The sequence below is a fragment of the Grus americana genome, chromosome 1 (assembly GCF_028858705.1).
Source record: "Grus americana isolate bGruAme1 chromosome 1, bGruAme1.mat, whole genome shotgun sequence".
NCBI lineage: Eukaryota > Metazoa > Chordata > Aves > Gruiformes > Gruidae > Grus > Grus americana.
Window position 1 is genome coordinate 12565331 of NC_072852.1, and position 20207 is coordinate 12585537.

The following is a 20207-nucleotide window of genomic DNA, read 5'->3' on the forward strand; positions in this document are numbered from 1 at the left end:
AGTTTTGCCTAAAAAACCCAATTTCTATTTATTTCCCTGAAATTTAAAATTACACAGGCAAAACAAGTGATGGACCCGCAGAATCCCAGAAATAAGAGTCAAGTAAGCACCGTAAGATTCCCAATTGCAGATATTGTCTTGGATTCATCTGACGCCAACTTGGAGTCATTCCTCTTTATTTCAAGCAATGACCTGAGAGACCCACACAAGGAAAGTTGTCCAACTTTCCATTTCTAAGAAGAGTAAACAACACTTCCAGAGGGTCATCCAGGTTTCAGGCGTACTTTGAAGAGCACAGATTTTAACTGGTCCCAGTTAAAGTTGGGTAGAACAAAATCTGCTTCCTATGATAAGCTTCAGTGTTGAGGTTCACTGGCAGGGTGGTGACAGCAATGGAGACTTTTCTTCTAGCTCTGAAGATGAGGTTGCAATAGCCAGAAAGAGCAAAATGTTAGAGGATGATTCATTTAAAAACACCAGAAATGTGAGGGGAAAAAATGTGGCACGATTCCCACAGGAATACTAATCTATTGTTTTGCTGAAACATTTTTTTAGTTCAATCTGAAGAAGGGAGGTAATTAAGTGTCTCATGGTTTGTGCTAATGGAGAGAGGGGACTGATTCTATTATGGGCTGTGTGTTTCTGTTAGAGGCAGAGGCACAAAGCCAGCGGGAAAATTATAACACCAAAACACAACAAATCTGAAAAGCTATGATATTACTGTATAGGAATTTCTGGCATGGAGAGAGTGAAGAGAGCATCCTTGGCACTGCCTGGAAAGAACCTAAGAACCACATGGAGGGGAGAGGCTTCCTGGTTTTGTTCCTGCTATGTTGGCAGAAATAGGGTTTCATCTGTAAACAGAGAGGGTTTCATTCAAAAGCAGCTATTTCTGATCATCATTTTTTTAATCCTCATGGAAATAATCCCTGAGACCCTGAATTCTGTTAGAATTGCAAAGTCAAAGGAGGTAAAGTGTCTTCCTATTCATGTGTGTGCAATTACATAGAATTTCACATACTTTACATTTCATTGAAACTGCTACATTTTAACCATAATGTATTTTAATCTGTAATTTAAGAAATACAACAAAAATGGGATTACTGAATCATTTCCTCTGTAAAATTTAAAACCCTTTTACTGTTACTTTTTAAAGCACAGTGAGGCCCAGGGCACTGTACTGCAACCTTTAGATTTCTTTAACACATTCAAATGGGAATTGGAAACACTTCCATGGCTATGCATGCTATTAAACACTAACCTAATATCACAGCTGAGTATACAAGTAGCAATAGTACAGAGAACAAATTTCGATGTGCTTTTTTTTTTGAAGAGGATGAGAGTAAGAAACAATTTGTTGTTTAGGCACAGACTTCATATTTTTAAAATAGATTTGTTCACAGTTATACATTTAAATCTCTTAAAATTAAAAATACAATGCTATATTATTCCCATTTCTCTACTTCCACAATGACACTATTTTACTTAGTGTTTCTTTAAAAAAGTCTAAAGTAAACAGATTCACAAACAGACACAAATATATGCAGCAACATCTGGTTAGTTATTGCCCTTCTCTCATCTGTCACAGGTAATAGGGCAAGATGAATGATTTTTTAAGCAGTCTAGTACAATTACACTATCAAAAGCATCATATGCTATATTAAGGTAAGTACTGAGGAAAAATTATGCTAAAGCTCAACAAATATAGTTCAGCAGTCATACAACTTTGATGTAGAGCTCTGTCTTTAAAGCTAAAACGTTATGTTTCTGGTTTTGAAACATAACTGGAATAGTATGAGACTCATTTTATCTCCTATTTCAACATATTCCCTTGAAACGGTAAAATCACTCGGAGCAGTGCCCAAAACTCAGGACACCTATACCTTTGTTTGCTAAGAGGCTGAAAACATAGCGTAGGTCATAAAATGAGCTGTTCATCCCTCATGAAATCTTTGGCTATTTAGGGAAAACACAACCCTATCCTCCCCCAAATCTCCCGAAAGAGCACTTGAAATTGGAAACAATCCAAGATGCTTGATAACAGGCGCAGCTCAAACTTAAGTGCTGCACGGCTTAACTATCCCCCGCCTGTCCTGCTGCCTCGTGGGAATTCCCAAGCAAACGCAGTCTGATGCCGCCTGACGCTGCCAAGTGAGAAGCCTGGCATGGACGACTGCCACGTGCCACTGCAGACAAATGCATCTCATCTGTGGCTTGGCTCCACACCTATGGTGGCATTCATACAGCATGATTAATATTACTGACTATAAATTCAGTGATTTAGTCTAGGAAAGGCTGAAAAGTACAAAGATCTGTACCAGTTCACTGGTGTGGTTGACCAGAAACAATCCCTGGCAGAACGTACCCTCCCTCATGCCGGAAGCATTCTGGTGGTGCTGTTGCACTTTGCTGGAAAAGCTCTGATTTCCAACTAAATGAGAATGCTTTACAAGGTATTTCTCATTCATGGTTTAACAGTAGGAGAGAAATCAATAGCACATTCACAGCTGATCCCCAGCAGCTCTCATTCTTCCTATTCTAAGAAAAAAAGAAAAAAAAAAGTGCTGAGGAGTTCCTCAGTCTGGATAACTTCATTATCTAACACTAGTCCCAATTACAGAAGGTTTACAAGGTGAACAGAGCCCAGTCTCCCAAGCCACAGAAATTCTGTATTCCAGTCTATGTCAGGGATTGTGAACACCTCACATAATTGCATTTTTAAGCTACATCTACCTTGAGGAAGTTGTATACTGTTATCTTGGTAACAGTATGTGTTGGTTATGCTGCTAGTCGACTGATGTGAGGGTAGGGTAAACCTTAGGCTCTGCCCCGATATTAAGCTTGTGAGTGGCTGTAGTTAGACACCACAAATTGTAGTGTCTGTACTACGATGTGAACGTCTGTTAGCCAACATGTATTGTCTTGGTAAGGATAGGACTTACTCTCCCTTCCCGTTTCCCAGTTATTGCTGTTTTCCCATTACGGTGATTCTCTCTTATAGCCCATCTTCATCTTTAGGTATTCTGAAGCACATTACTACACAACCCATCAACTCTTCTTCCAAGCCCTGTGACAAAAGAAATGTTACCACTTTTCTGTTTTGTAGAGCAATTGAGTTCTGCTAACTAATTATCAGCATGTCCTCATCTGTGTGGGGTTTATTTTTCTTTTTGAACAAAGCAAACATAGGTGACTTTGCTCACCTCAGGCAATGATTCATAGTTTTCTCTGTTTTCAGAGCATAGACAGATGTGAACTGCTACAGCAGAGGGGTTGGGCTATAATTCTTCTCTTTTATACAATTTGATCCCAGAGTACAATGTACAGCTATTCTTCTTCATATCTATTGCAGTACCTAGAAATCCCAATTGATTATGAACTTTTGTTCTATAGGGTGTTTTATAGTCCCCTAGTACGAGATCTGAGTCCTCTGAAGCTGAAAATCTTAATGGTCAAGGGAAAGCTGTATCCCCAACTTAGAAAAGAACTAAGTTGCACAGCACCTAAATGACTTCCTAATATCACCCTCAAGGACCATGACAGGCAGGAAGATCTAAACTTGGTTTCCTGATCAAGAAAAACCTTTGACTATTTAAGAAAAGTCATCTTGTATAGTCTGGCAACTTGAGGAGTCTGGATTCAGAGAATTTCCAGCTGATGGTTCTGAATGTGAGAAATGAGATTTGTTCCCTTCCAGTGGCAAAAAAATGCAGTTCATGCGTACAGGGATGTGTTCTGTAGCTTCTCTCGTCTTCACCTGGCATAAAGCCATTTGTGCAGTAGACGCAAAGCAAGAAGCTGAAAAAGACTTGAAAAAAAATCCAAGAACTGTGACATGGGAAGAAAAAGGGTGGGTGGTAACGAGGGAGTGAATGGAGAGATCCACAGAACATGGCACCAGATGCACAGGCGTAGCCTCCAGGAGGCAAGACGCCTGGGTGACCCAGTACCAGCTAGCAGCATACCCTGTGCTCCGATGGAGAAAGAGGAAGCTGTGTTCTGCAGCTGCCGGATGGGCACGTTGTCCTCTCAGTGTGAGGACAGAGTTGGAATCATGAAGGCAGCAGGGTGGACACTGCACTTGGCAATGAAAAGAATTGTCTTGTCCAAATATAGTATTTTTTTTCTTCAGAAAAGAACTGTGAGAACTGTGAAACAAACAGAAAAAGTCTGTGCTTAAGCCCATTATACGAAATTCTTTTAAACACAAACTGCTAAAGAAGAAAATTCAGTTATATAGAATCTTCTTGGAAATAGTTTGATCTGTGATGGTTTCCATCTCAAGTAAAAAGGAGTCGAAAAAGTAATTTTATTTATGCGTGGTGACTCAACAGAGCAGTTGGTATTGCATGCTGTCTGGAGGATGGCCTCCTCGGCTGCTCAGGAGAAAGCCTGGCTGCACAAGAGCCTCAGGAGGCTAGGCTAGGGCTGCCTGAACCCAGACGTGGTGCCCCACAGCAGTGGTTCCTGCCACCCCTTTCTCTCCCTCGAGGTCTCATCACTCTGGGTGCCGATGTGCCTCCTCCCGTGTGGCAGCCGCAGCAGGACGGGACATTCTGACCCCAGCGCAGCAGCACAGCTGCCATGCCCTCACTTCCAGAACAAGTCCCACCCCTCTGCTGGTCACGTGGTCTGTTCATCCCACCTCTTCCTGCCCTGGGCCGCCATTTTGTTGAACTTCCTACCCAGGTGCTCTCAGGCAGGCCTGTGATTGGCTGGCAGAACTAGATGCTCCACCTACTACAGGAGTACCTCAGGGCAGGAAGCCCGCGTACCATAAGCTTATGGGTGCCATTTATGACATCATAACCCATGTGTTCTCCTACTGCTCTGTGATTGGCTGGTTGCCTTTTTTTTTTTTTTTGGCTCCAACACACCCACATGATCTGAGAGCACCCTCTGGTTGGCTGCCCCTTCCTTTGCAGTGGGAATTTCTCCTATTTAAAGATTTGTTGCTTTAGACATACATATTTATTTGCCTTTGTCTATATAAATATATATAGAAAAAGTGTAAAAATACACATAAATATTGTATTTATTTACACATAGAGACACCTTATACATACATTCTTATATATGTATATTACCACACGGGGGTGGGCAGAAACAGGACCCTGAGGTGCTGCTGGGGCAGCCTTAGGGCTCTGCTCGGGACTGCCCTGCATGGGCAACACAGGACCATCAAAGTGGAAATCCAGGACAAAATGCCAACAGCAGAAGAATGTGGGTGATGTCAGTAAGGAAATAAGAAACTTTACATTAGTCTTGTCACATTGGTGCCTTGGGACAGTATTTTCTTTTATCTGTGTACATGATTCATAAAACTGTGTTGAGGTGCTACAATACTGCAAAATGGAATTTTCTTATTGGTCTGTCAGATACTGCTGCTCTCAAGCTTTCTTCATCTGTCAGGGTTCAAGAGATGTAGTAGTAGGGACATGCAGAATCACATGGAAAACATTTTAACTATTTATTTATTTTACTTTTGCACGAACTATTTTACTTTTACTATTTTACTATTTTACTTTTGTATCTGGAGCTGGATGCCGTGCCAAGGTTGTTATGAAGGACAGCAATCCTAACCAATACAAAAGCCCGCAGACGTTGTTCTTTAGTAAATGAATCTGTCTTTGAACACACTTTTATTAGCAAATTTTCCTGAACATTCTAATGACTCTGAAGCAACTTTCCAAATTATTTAATGTCTGATGATAAAGTGTTGGAACAGTTTCTTTTTTTCATATTATGAAATATTATTTCTCCAGCTGTTACTAACAGAATGTGAGACTGAAGGTGCAAACCTTGTGTTGTTTTTAAAGTTGTGTTTCAGTGTTTAACATTGAATAAGACAAGCTCTGGGATGGAATCATGTGCAGAAAATAAGTTTCTTCTTACTCATATGAACTCATTAAAAATGTCTGCCTGATTCTTGCTCAGCTGAGTTTTCCTCGACTTTCTTGTAACAACAGATTTGTGGAACGGAATTTCATATTATCTGTCTGACATCATTGAATATTACACTGCTAATCTCAGGAGTGAGTCAGTTGCTGCTTTGAACTATAAATGTGGCATTTGAACCTGGATCAACATCTACATCTGATGTCAAATGACATCTCTATTATAACCAATAAATTTCTGATTAGACAGTGAGGTAGCCCTTGATGATACGTAGCAGGAGAGTTGGTGAAAGAGTATTATAACTTGGGGAAAGATTATTTAGAATATTATTTAAAAGCGAAAGAAATTAATTTTTCCATTACTCAGCAGATTTCTTTCAGTCTAGTCTGTCAATGGCAAGTGTCTCTTCCCCTTCCTCTCAAACATTTTTTCCATTTTTTCTTGGATAAGAAGGGATAATGTGTTTAATGTACAATGAGAAAGCAGGGAGGCACACCATAAAGCTCATGATAATCCAATAAAATAGGTATTTATGAAGATAGGATCACATGGAATTTGTAGGCAAAATAATTGCAAAGAAGGGAAATTATTGCAATATTAATTTGTAATTCTGCACTAGAAATATGGAAAGTTTACCATAGTATACTGCTGTATTTTGAGGGGCAACAGCACAGGTCTGGTGATTTTTGAGAAGAAAACTTACAAACCATTAGAGGTGGCTGTCATTTTTTGCCAGCAGGTACCGAAGTGCCTACAACATATTAGGAAATAGAAGCCTGGGAATCTTCTAGGGCTGTGGAAAACTGTAGGAAAAATGTTTATATTGATATGAATGGAGAGAGAATGTGAGCAGATGGATGCAAATACCAGCAGGAGAAGGGCTATAAAAATTACATGTGTTGCTGAGGCCTCCAGTGGTAGGTTGTCAAGATCCTAGCGCACATCTAGCTGCAATTTCTCTGAACAAGCAGGTATGAAGCAGAGATGGTGCCTAAATACTAATGACTCACAGCAGTGGGACAAGGTAGAAAGATTAATCACCATCAGTTCCTGACGAGTACAGTGAGACATCCAAAACCAGCACGGTCCTATGAAGAACACAGTAGGTATGGGGAGGGGCTCAAAAATGAGTGCTCTTGGTCCTCCCCAGCACAGGAGGGGGGTTCAGAAGAAGCAGAACATGCTGTGGGGCAGACAGGGATTGACAAAGCCCCAGCAGGCTGGGGAGGCACTTTGACCTCTGCTGACCCACGATGGCTTTCACCAGCCTCTCTAATGACCTGATCCAGCTGTTTCCGAGCAGCGATCCAGCCTTCCGGCCAGCTTCCCCAGTTATATCCGGAGCGTGACGTTCTATGGTATGGAATATCCCTTTGGCCAGTCTGGGTCAGATGTCCTGGCTGTGCTCTCCCAGCTTCTTGTGCACCTGGCAGGGTGTGGGAAGCCGGAAAGTCCTTGACTTAATTGGAAACACTACTTAGCAACAACTAAAACCATCAGTGTGTTATCAACATTATTCTCATGCTAAATGAAAACCATAGCACTATACCAGCTACTAGAAAGAAAATTAACTCTCTCTCAGATGAAACCAGGATATATATAGAAATATATGTTTATATATAGAAGGAAAAATATATAAGTGTGCATGTAAATTTGTACATTTTTACGTAGGTTCGCTTCCTGGCAGAAAGGAAACGGAGCCAATCAAAAAATGGCAACTGGCCAATCACCAAGCAGTGAGAAAACATTTTGGGTATAGGCAGCCAGGCATGGTGGCCGCAGTGCGTGCAGGGGACAGAGCTCCTGCGGTGCCATACATCCTCAGCACCGCCAGCGACACGCCGGGCAGTGCCCTGCCAGCTCGACCCCGAGCTGCGCCGTGTCCAGCTCTGCCTGGTGGCTCTTTCCAGGGGCCAATCTGTGTGCTGGTAGGAGTCCTTGGCAGCTTTGGAGTGCAAAATAAACACTCCCGTTATTCAACCATCTCAACAAAGTTTCCTAAAGCTTTAATGTGTTTAGTTATACTTTGAAAATCTTACCTATCTGTCTCTATTAATTGTTTCAGCAACAGACCAATTGCTGAAATTGCTGCTGTCAACTGTGGTGTTTTCTTCTTTAGCCACAGTGTCTGTCTGTGGGCTAGCCCAGGATGCTGAACGTCAGTTAATGGATGCTTTTATTAATGTTCTGCGGTTGCTGTGTATCATTTGCTTTCCAACTGTTGGCCAAGACAGGAAAATTAAGAAACATATTCTAGTCCCCAGTTTACATCCCTCATTGGACATACGTGAACTGCAGAGCCTGCTTTAGCTGAATGTGGATGTGTTTTGTACAGACTACAACACTGCCAAGAGGAAACACTATTTTTGCAGTCCAGTAGTAAGGAAACTTTCCAGTTACATGAAGGAAGTGGATTCAGATCAAACAGATTATATGAAGAGGAGCGGTGGAGAGAACTGGGGTTGTTTAGCCTGGAGAAAGGAGGCTGCACAGGAGGTTCTCTACAACTACCTGAAAGGAGGTTGTAGCCAGATGGGTGTTGGTCTCTTCTCCCAAGTAACAAGCGATAGGACAAGAGGAAATGGCCTCAAGTTGCTCCAGGGCAGGTTTAGATTGGATATTGGGAAAAATTTCTTAACTGAAAGGGTTGTCAATCACTGGAACAGGCTGCCCAGGGAAGTGGTTGAGTCACCATCCCTGGAGGTATTTAAAAGACATGTAGATTTAGTGCTTAGGGACATGGTTTAGTGGTGGACTTGGCAGTGTTAGATTAACAGTTGGACTCAATGATCTTAAAGGTCTTTTCCAACCTAAATGATTCTATGATTCCATGATTCCATAAAGTTTTTTTCATGACCTGTAGATGCACATGGCCACACCAGGGATGCAGACTAAGGGGTGTAAACTGGGCTCTGCCTTCTCTTTTTTTTCCCCCCCTTTTTCTTCTTTGTAGTAAAGAAAGAATTCACCTTGAATTTGCTGCTTAAGACCTAGAAAGTGGACACAGCTACAAATCCCCTGATACCCATGCTCCCCTAGCCCAGATTTAGCAACCACTGTCATTCATGACTGCAGTAGTTCTACTGCTGCTGTATTACATTGCTACTTTTCTCTTCATGTAATGAACATGTTAAATTTTTTTCACCTAGGATGTTGTGGGCTACTAAATATTTTCACGTATTTAGAAAACCATTAGGCAAAGCTAAAGAAGAAACCCACTGAGAACTATTAAATACAAAGGCACCTGGAAATTCCTGAGATACAAATTGCTAGAGGCTGGGAGTTATTTGCCCAGTTCTTATGCATTTTATGACTGCTGCTGTCCAGTGTCAGAGAAAGGGTCCCAGGCCAGACAAGTTGGTATTCATCACAGAAAAAAACCCACATCACATTTATTTGCTTTGCAGTGCTGCATTCACACACAGTAGTACTGTTTCACTGCAGCATTTTAGTTTTCATTGGCATTGCAATCCCATGAAGTTGAGCTGTAACTCCTGATTTGGTTTGATTTATTGTGCTGAGCTGTACTTCATTTCTACAAGATCACGAGGAAAAGCTTTTTGAAGTGAAGAGATGACACAAAGGATGTGTCAGGTACCACATAACCAGCATCTTGGGGTCTCACTGCCTACTTGGAACATAGCCTGCTACTATCAGTCCTTGCAACAAATGCAGGCTAGATTTATGTTGACATAAAACCCATGTGAAACTAATCATACTCAAGTGAATTTCAGGTGTTGAGGTGGAGGGTTTATTAGAGCTTGAAATTCAAAGCAAATTTTAACAAGATGGACATATAAGCAGAAAATGAGAGAAATAACTGCCAAAGCACAAGATTTTTCAATTTTGGATTTCGTGTCCATCCTTAACTAAAGATATGCATTTGCTTCATGCATTACATATAAGAATCTCAAACACCTTCTCATCTAGGTTGACTGCACAGTCATCATTTCTTTCAGCGCCCAGGAAATTTTGGAATAGGTTTACTCTGCTGTATTGATTTGTGCTTGACTTATCCATGCAATATACTTCAGACTCAATGTACAGCTTATGTTCTTTAATAAAAACAAAATCTTTCATATATGACTGAACCCCAAGTATTATGGCCTAACTGGAAGTTTCATTTTCTTAAGTAATTGGTATTCATCTCTCTACCAGCTCTATGATCCTAGTTCATCCTCAGTTTTTCCTAACAGAAATCCTTAACCATGATACCCACATGTTGTGATACTGTCATGTGTGTACATATGCTACATACACATCTCCATTTATAATCATGAGATTGAAATGAGATTCAAATAAACGTAAGATTCAATAAAGCTATATGAAAAGCAGAAGCATCTCTTGATAAACAGAGCTTTAAGCTCTCCGTATGCTCAAATATTTCCCTGTTCTTCTAAATCTTTTATTGCTTCATTGCTGCCTAGGTGGGAAGTGAAGGCTCTTTATGACTCTGAAATGGAAAATCCTGAAAGCTGTCCAAATCAGAATTTTGTTCTAAAAGAGTCTTTGCACAGAGAAGGTCTGTATACAAGGGCTGCAATATGAATGGGCATTTTCAATGCTGATCCAATTTGCAAGAAAATAGGGAAGTCTTTATGGCATGAGGAAAGAGAGTAGAATCTTCTGAAAAATAGACCCTGGTTTCAATATTTATTAAGTAATGTAAATACTCATTGTCAAAATATAAAATATTCAAGAGATGGAATATTTCCAACAAGATGGGGAGAAGCCATTATAGAAAGTATCAAGGCAAATTGCTTCTGTGATACCTCAGGGTCCAGATCATACATGTGCTGTCTCCTGCTGAGATGATTAGTAACAAAGTGATTTTGCAATAATTTGATGTCTTTTGTTGATTCCATGCCTTTAAGTTGCAGAACGGCTTGCATTGTCAGCACAGCTAAACAATTACATTAGCCATGTTTGTTCCACAGTATCTCAGATGCTTTGAAATCCTAATTTATGAAGTTATTCACATTATTCTAGTTCCTCCTTAGGACAGAAGTTTCCTGTTATGCCCATTAAAAACTTACCATATTGTCTTTAACTTTCCCTGCAAGCTGGCTCTTTCTGGATGAGAATAACTAATAGCAGCTCTGAATTTGTCAGTAAACTTGTAGGACTTTATGGGTAAGCATGATCTTCACTTTTTATCTTTTAGAATACATTGTAGGCATCAGTCTTAAAGAGTTCAGCTATAATGGGAATACAGGGCAAGTGTAAATCTCCCCAGTAAACAACAGAGGATTTAAAGTGTGGTTCCCCCATTTTACATAAAATTAATATAAATTTTTACATATTTTCTAGCAGTGATAGTTTGGCCATAGCCAAAGATATAAATAAAGAAGAAAGATTTTAAATGTCATTCTGATTTGTCAGATTCTGAAAACATGAACCGATCTATGAAGAAGCAAATGCCTATATTACATGCTATTCTTTCCCACAGCAATATTGAGCTAGCCAGGACAGAGACATACTACAACCTGAATTGGCTGGGAAATTAGGTCATACTAGCAATGCAATGTAGCAAGTATGCACTTCTGTTTTGGTAAAACAAATAAATCTGTACATGAATAAATTACTAAAAAGCAAATGAAGTGCCTGAAAACCTGTGAGAAAATGGGGAACAAGACTGGCTGAATAGCTGCACACAAATCATTCACCAAACTCTACAGATAATACACAAAATTACCTTCAAACTTCCTCCACCAATATATGTACAATTTATTTACACTTATCATTAATGGTATGTCAGACATATGTCTCCCTTCAGCAGGCAGTGGAGGTGGTGCTCCTCTATGGGCATCAGAAGTTTTACCAATTTGATTTCTATGTTTCATGTGTAGTGTATGAATGTTAATAGCCCACATGTGCATCTGCTAGCTGGCATTTATAAAGTTCATCAGGAGCACTTGAACTTTTTTATCTCAGATGGGATGGTACAACGTTCCCCCTGATTTACAAGAGCCATTTATCAAGGACAACACCTGCTGCAACACAAATATCAACCAAGGTCACTTTTTGATCTAGTACTGTTGTGGTTTGACCTGCAGGCAGCTAAAACAACCACACAGCCATTCGCCCACTCCTTCTCTGCTGTGGGATAGGGAGAGAATTGAAAAGAAAGTAAAGCTCGTGGGTTGAGATAAAAACAATTTAATAGGACAGAAGAGTATAATAATAATAATGATAAAAGAATATACAAAACAAGTGATGCACAGCACAATTGCTCACCACCCACTGACCGATGCCCAGCCAGTCCCCAAGCTGCAGCCCTCCTCAGCCAACTCCCCCAGTTATATACCGAGTATGACGTCATACAGTATGGAATACCCCTTTGGCCAGTCTGGGTCAGCTGTCCTGGCTGTGCCCCCTCCCAGCTTCTTGTGCACCCCTGTGGAAGGCTCATGCCTCCTGGCTGCAGGACCTGGGAAGCTGAAAAGTCCTTGACTTAATTGTAAACACTGCTTAGCAACGACTAAACCAACATTATTTTCCTACTAAATCCAAAGCACAGCACTGTACCAGCTGCTAGGAAGAAAACTAACTCTATCCCAGCCAAAATCAGGACAAGTACGCTGCCACATCCATTGATTTTCTAACTTCTGCCACCTTTCCACAGCATCCTCTGGAAACAGCCTTTTTCATTTTCCTTTATAATGTTCATAGCCATACCTAATTCACATTTCCAGAAGCTATATCACAAGAGGATCATTCACTTCCACCTACTTTGCAAATGAGCAGGAAATTCTCCCATCAAAGCCTGGGGAAGACATACCTGATAACTTCCATTAGTATTAATAGAAGTTGCCAGCATGAATCTCTGTGCATGTTATTGAGAGCAGACTTCAAATTGGACTCTGAATGTTTTCATTTATTTTTAATTGTGTAAGTAAACCTATCAAAAAATCCAATAGAAGATTTACGTCCTTTCTAAACTGTTTCTGGATGAAATGTTAGCACATTCCTAAGGGAATAAAAAATGAGTCGATATTGCTCATGAGAAGCCAGGTACTTTCCAATAATAAGAACTATAAAAGCACCCTTCAGTGCAAAAAGGAAAAAGAAGAAAAAAGAAAGGGAAAATGCTGTTAGAACTATAGCAAACTTCTGCTTTTAAATTATCAATGTAATTACTAAAGATGAGTGGTTTCATCTTTAATTTGCACACACTTTAGCACACATGTCACACTTCAGTATAATCTGACCTGCAGTAAAGAATATTTTTTTCTGGCTAATAAAAAAAGTTCTTGTCTGCTACCCTGATGACTAAAACACATCACCTCAGTTATGCTCTCCAAACGATATCTCCTTGACAAAGTGATGTCATTGTCACACTTCCCAATTGTTCTGATTCATTCAGTGTCCCCTGTTGTACAGCAGAAGTGGGCTGTCAACACAGTGAGATGGCTGGTGTGATGCTGACGGCTTGTCAGTTAGAGACATTCTGCTGACACAATAAGCAAGGAAATTCATTGAATGGTGTTGTCATGGGTAGTGGAAAAACTGGTTTCTGTGATCTTTTTACTTAGTGATTTATGCAAGGACTTCTGGAAATATGAAGATAATTGGCTGAAAAAACAAATTACCTGAAAAATTTAGGACCTGTCTTTGAAGACCCGGACTATTCTTTGCATCTGAAAACTTTTTCTGAAAAGAAAATCAGCAATACAAATAATGACATCAATGCATGTTAGAAAATCACCTACAGCTAGCAGTGAAGATTTAGAAATTGAGATGATATGGCAAATAATTTAAATCATTTATTCTCCCTTTTAGGTAGCAACATCAGCCCTCCCCCCTGGTCAGAAGGATGTTAGGCTGTTTTCCATGATGCATGTGGGGAGGTAACTGAGAGTGATGTTTGTGATGGCAGATCAGTTGTTAAAGTCTTTGTAAGGGGCTCAGAATGAAGAAGCAAGCTGAAAATTTAATCCCAAGTAGGAACAAGAAAACCCATTATGGTCAACCTAAAAATGCATGAAATGAAGATGGGTTTGGCCCAATGCTCTATAATTAAAGAGTTGTGGGCTTTCAATCAGAGAAAAATGTCATCTAATTCACTTATTAGGTGCCAGAATAACTTAGCTTCATTTCATGGTTCTTGCACATAAATTGCACTTCGATTGATCACTATGGAGAAGTTCCTCAGCGTTGTACATAGCAATTTATGTCACAGCAATTCCTTTGGGTTCTAAGAAGAAATAGAGCCATCCTAGCTGAAATCTAATCACTGGGTATACCATGGCTATGCTACACCAGTCACCTTCATTTTCAGGTGCATGCTGTATGGTCGGGAAGTGTCAGGGAACACAGCTGAATTGTTCATGAAGTTTCTTCCCTTCTCATTGATCAGTGGGCAGCAGAGTCCCATATTCACAGTTTGTATTGAGATGTGGGAGGAGTGAGGATGTGCTACTTATTGTTAGTATCATTGTGCGAAGAGGAAGGCAAACAGATGGGTTTTGCTGTTTTGACATGAAGCTCATTAGATCTGATACCATTTTTGTGACTTAAGGCATCTTTATGGTCAAAGTTAGTCGGCCAAAATAAGCTTTCATCAGAGTTGTCAGAAATATACACCTAAATCTCACACATAAGCATGGGTAGACTCTTTCTCAAAGGAGATTCCACAGTAGTTGTATCAATTCCTTTGAAAACAAAGCCATTTATATTGCAATTCCTATACAGGCATCAAATAACTTAAATTTGAACAATCAAGTCTGAAAATTATGTACAAAATCTCCAGTTGTCTCAGATCCTTTTGACCCCTCTTGAACATCTCCAGTGCTACATTCTGCAATTAATGTGAAAATGCCTTGTTATTACAAGATAGGTTGCCAGCAAAGGTTTTTGTTATAACCATGTGTCATAACCTAGTCAATGGATCCAGAATATAATGCAAATCTGACATGCAAAAATCAGGCAGAATAGCTAAGAGAAAATATGGCATCTTAGTCATATCTACAGATAAAAAGGTGCCATGAACTTCTTATGTAGAGTTATGTCACTTAGGGAGGGAAGCTGACATCGGTCAGTTCAGGCTTCTACCTCAGCTGACATCCAGGGCAGATAAAGTTGGAAGCCAAATTTTCTGTAGAGTCAGTATTAAAAAATAGTTATCCCCCAAAAGACAACCCAGTCTACCCAAATCTGATTCTTAAATCCAAGCTGTGTCAATAGCTATGTGTAATCTTTCAGCTATCAAAGAAGTTCATGAGAGGTATTTGGAGGTCTCAGTCTTGGATATAGACAGTATTACTTAGCTTTACCCCCCTAAATATCCCAAATCAAGAAAGGATAATAATATCCAAAGTCGATACTGACTTCTGTGTAAGACCTCCTTAGTAATGAAGATGAAGACATGGTTATGACATCTGACAGATCACTGGCATATTTTTTGTTAAAGTAAGTTCTGGGATAATACACAAACTAAAGCCATATTCCTTTAGTTAATATTCCAAACAGATTTTTATGGTTCATTATAAATCATTAATTTCATCAGTATAGGTTTTAAATGACCAGTATATTCCCCTACCTGCTTAAACTCTAATTTTTTTCTTTCACATGTTGATCTTGGGATTGATCTACTTTTCCTCAAAGAGCCAAAATACTGATTAAACAATGATTTATAAGAAAATTATCATTATCATTTATTGATCCATATTCTCAAAAATTACAGAAATTGAGCTGAGTTCAAATACTGTCACTTCTTTTTACACTGAGATCTCTAAACTTATTTTCATTTCTTTTGAAGTAGCTACTTACCAGATTAAGTGTCACTGTTACAGTAGAGGTGTCAGAATCTAGCTAATCATGTCTTGGTTGCTTTGTGTAAAATGCATACTTGATGTCATCTTTGGTGAACAAGACAAGTTTCCCATAGTTTCCATTTAGTTTCTTATTAAGGTCTCTTCAAATTATTTTGTGGACTTCTCTGCTTTGACAAAGTCTGTCAAAGGATTTTAAGTGATATTTGCTTCAGAAAGTAAAATGGGAGAAATGTGAATATTCTGGTATTAAAATACAGTCTAATCATTGAAGTCCAGATTAAGCACTGTTACAGAGCAATCCAAACGTGTAAGCTGCTGAAGTGTGGGCAGGTAGTCCTGTCTCATTCATTGTGTAGGAGTAATCCTCAAAGACCTGCCACGTTGCCAGCATGTCTAAGAAAGGAAGAGGTAATGGCATCTTTACTCTACACTCTGCTTGATCACAGTTAGAGAGCTAGCTGCCAGTCTGCCTCAGAACAGATGCAGAACGATTATCTTGCCAGAGCAGATCTGGAGGGAAGTGATGGTTGAGTGAAGTTCTGACTCCTGGATGGGACTAGCAGACACAACAGCCTCTCTTCCTTGGAAATATTCTTTAAATAGGAGAACAAGATTTGGGCCATTTGTACAGAATTTACAGTTGATCTGCTTTTGCACTCTGAGTTCAACAGGTCTAGAGCACATCTGGTTCACTCTCACACAAAAGGCATCTGTGCAACATGTGTGTGTGTCTTTCAGTCCAGGAAGTCCCAAGTAGAAACATGAGGACCAGTTCCTGGCTTCCTCCATTGATTTACAAACATTATAGAGAAAGTTACAGACTGTCATGTTCCAAAATTAGTGGGTTAGGAAGATGTCTTCTAGTTAGATATGTTATTTCAAAATGAGATGTGGGGAGATTTGTGTCACGCTCTGAAATATCTCACTGTCATATGTAGTGATGGACCACTGATTTGAGTGCAGTTTAGGCTAGTTTGCAGTTTGGCCCTATTTATTTCCACCATCAGCAAGTCTCAAAAACTGTCATCATTAATAAATTTATTTTTCACATGATCACAGATAATCTCCCTTTTACCTCCATATCTCTTCTTCAGAATTTTCCTGAAATTCTTCGAGGATGAGCCACTAAACTTGATAGTTACAAATTAGTGTGCTGTGATTCAGAACAGAGTGTCTCAGTGCAGATCTTCTGTCCCAGTATTTCCACTTGTTTTCATCACTTGCACTCAAAATCTTCCTAGGCTGCAAGGCAAGAGCAGCACATTTTGGTTTTTATTTGCCCTTTATCCTAAGTAGTCTGCTATGGAGAACATGTAAAAGACGTGTGGTGTGGATATTTTTTATAAAGAAGTTGCACAATTTTGTCAGTTAGTTAGATTGGTTTCCAGTGCCTTCAGAAACAGAACTTCAGTGTAGCCACCACTCGCTGCAACATTTTTTTCTTGTAAGTTTGCTCACAAAATGTCTCTTTGAATAGAGCTAAAGAAGAGTACGTTCCCAAGCTCTACCAGATCATATCTAAAATAAGGAAATCAACATGGCTTTGGTGCAATATTTCAGTCCTTAAAACAAAAACTACCAGAATCACTTATCTGCTACATCAGATACAACACAAATACTTGTAGATGCCTCCAAGCAACAGTGGAGAAGGAATCAAGCACAAACTGCAAAGCTTTGCATACAGATCACTTCAAGATAATTTTTGGATGGGTACTTCAGTTGCAAAGAAGTGTTTAGTGCAAATAATACCTGTGACATTGTATTTAAAGAATGATGCACATGAGGTTGGTAGATAGTTCTGTATGCTATCTACCCAATTCTAGGCAAATGCTGACTTGTGGGTACAGATGAACACAGGTGAACATTTACCAGCTGTCTTGAGAGTTAACAAGAAAAAATATAACCTCATCCTGTTGTACTTCTCATGACTATCAATGATTATAGCTTCAGTTTGCATTCAATAAATTTATGGTGGTCATACTTCATGTCTAAAGGGAAGCGCGGTCCTAACCAGCAGACACTATTTTAGGATCCGGACTCTGTGATTTGGCAATGGCTTTTGCACAATCAGATGATATTTTTTAAGCCGTTTTTCAACAGATTGGAACAATACAATTGCACAGCCATTGCAAACATTTTCAAAAGTTTTGAAAACAAATCACAGGAAGGAAGATGAACAGATTTCACTAGGTTCAAGGCAACACTGAAAAATGTATTCGAACAGACTTCGTAGAGACAACAAATAACTTTAATGGTAGTTGTGAAATACTTGGAGATATGGGATTCACTGAAAAATGATATTTTTCTCCTTTGTCGTCTCTCTGCCGGCCTCCTTCCAAACAAACAAATCTTTTGATAATGGTGATTTGTTTGAAGTGTCATTTGTTATGACTTGCAAGGGTCTTCCTAAAGTCTCCGGGCTGGACAGCAATAAAGTTTACTTATCATTAAAATGGGGAGAAATAGTTGGAAGGAGTAGAAGAAATCTTGTGTAAAAATATTTTCCATGTATCTGAGTTTGCAATCAGTTTGCTGTCTTGTTTCTTATCAGCAAATGGTTAAGAGAAAACAACTCTCACATGGCAATCCTTAAAACAATGTTACCAATTAGAGTAAATTAAATTTAAAGCAGCCATTTAGTGACTTTCACAGTAAACTGGTAAAGAACAATAATATTCTTCACAGTATATGTGCTTTGGGCAAATCCATCTACTATAGTACTTCACCTATTAAAACCGAGCAATCCAATCAGCCTGCTTGATTGGATTGATGGTAACATCTGTTACATGAGTCTGCTGGTCTGTTTAAGACTGTGAATGAGTTTGGTCTCAGTTCTGCATGTCTCTGTCTTTTATCTGTCTTTGGATGGCTTTTGCTGTTGTAATTAGACAGCTCTGGTAAGTGCTGAAGTCTCTGGTTGTGTATGTAAATATATTAATCACCTTGGCACGAGTAAGTCCCCTTTTAAAGCAGTGTCAGGTAGTTAACATGAAGCTTGTACCAAACTATTTCATATTATTACATATTCCAGATTCAGCTTACAAGAAGCCGGGAGCTTTACAATAGCCTCAATACATTTTGTCTAGCCTGAGAAAAGATATGCAACCCAGATCAGCAGTGCATGGGTGACATCTGAGAATTAGACTGAGGGTTAGGACAATGTCTCCTATGCTCTGCCCCAAGTACCAGAGGAACAAGTGAGTCAAAGGGGAGATTTCCAAGATTTCCAAGGGAAGGATGAAATTTAGCTTTGTAGAGATTTTCTTCCGTCTTCATTTTTTTTCCCTTCTGTGATATAACTTGATACAAAGGGTTGCCCTTTATCCTGACCATTACATGAATGTCAAGTCAGCTGGTGCCTGTCGTGAAATCTCGAATAGTGGAGAAAAGTCCTGTGATGTGGGTGTTTGAATGTGAGATGGATGACAGACTTCCGCTCCAACAGACATCTAGGGCTGAGGCTGTCACTTGGAAAGCGTGGTTTGAGAATGGAAGTTGGAAGGTACAGCTAACCCTAGAACTTCATTCAGATTTAGGACATTTCCAACTAGAATTAAAAGTTCATCCAAAATCACACCCTTCATATTACTGCACTATTTAATTGCTTTCTGCAGCAACTTATGTGAATCAGTCATGTTGATGATAAGCAGTTCAATTATGTGTAAACTAAGCACTTAGTCTCTTTGCCCTGTGAGGTACAACCTGTCCAGTGCTCATGTAATACGAGATCCAAGCTGTGTATCAAAGTCTCACACATTTTTAATGGACTGACACTTAATTATGAGCAAGGGGAAAAGTATAGCCAAGGTGAGTGCAGGTGCCCACCGGATTGCAGGCAAAAGGTACCATAATAAGCACTTTTCATGACAGGATTACCAATGATTACTGAGTATCATAGGTAGAAATCAACTCACCCCGTTATTACTGAAGTATATCATAAAACAGGAGCTTGATTCTATTCATAGAAAAATCAATAGCAAAAGTCATATTTCACATTTCACATTTCATATTTCATGTTTCCTATTTCACATTTCATATTTCATTTCTCGTCCTCAATCCCACGGACAGAGATTGTCTGATGAATCCCTAGAGTAACTGCACTGTGAAGATGCACAAGGCATTAATATAGCTCAAAACGCCTAGATAGCAAAACTAAAAATGAACTACTCTGGAAGGGAGAGTTCTATTTCCTCATCAATGAGGTTGCAAACGAATGGAGTGTAAGCTTTATCTGTCATTCATTCAGTGACCTGGTGTTGGTAGACCCTGCGTGAGCAGGTCTCAGCTTCCACCTCAGCTTCTGCTTACTAGTAAATAAAATTTAAAGTTCCAGAATCACCTTTCTGTTGAATCTCTGTTATAAAGGAACTGGATTTGTTATACACTGAGATTAAAACCAGAGCCATCACTGGTTGAACTTTATTTAACTCCTGCAAATGGTTGTCATCAATGTGTCTAACGCAATACAGTAAGAACAAGTTATTCAGTTATTCAAGTCATTTCCCTAGGGCTTAGTGCTCAGGTAGAGTGCTT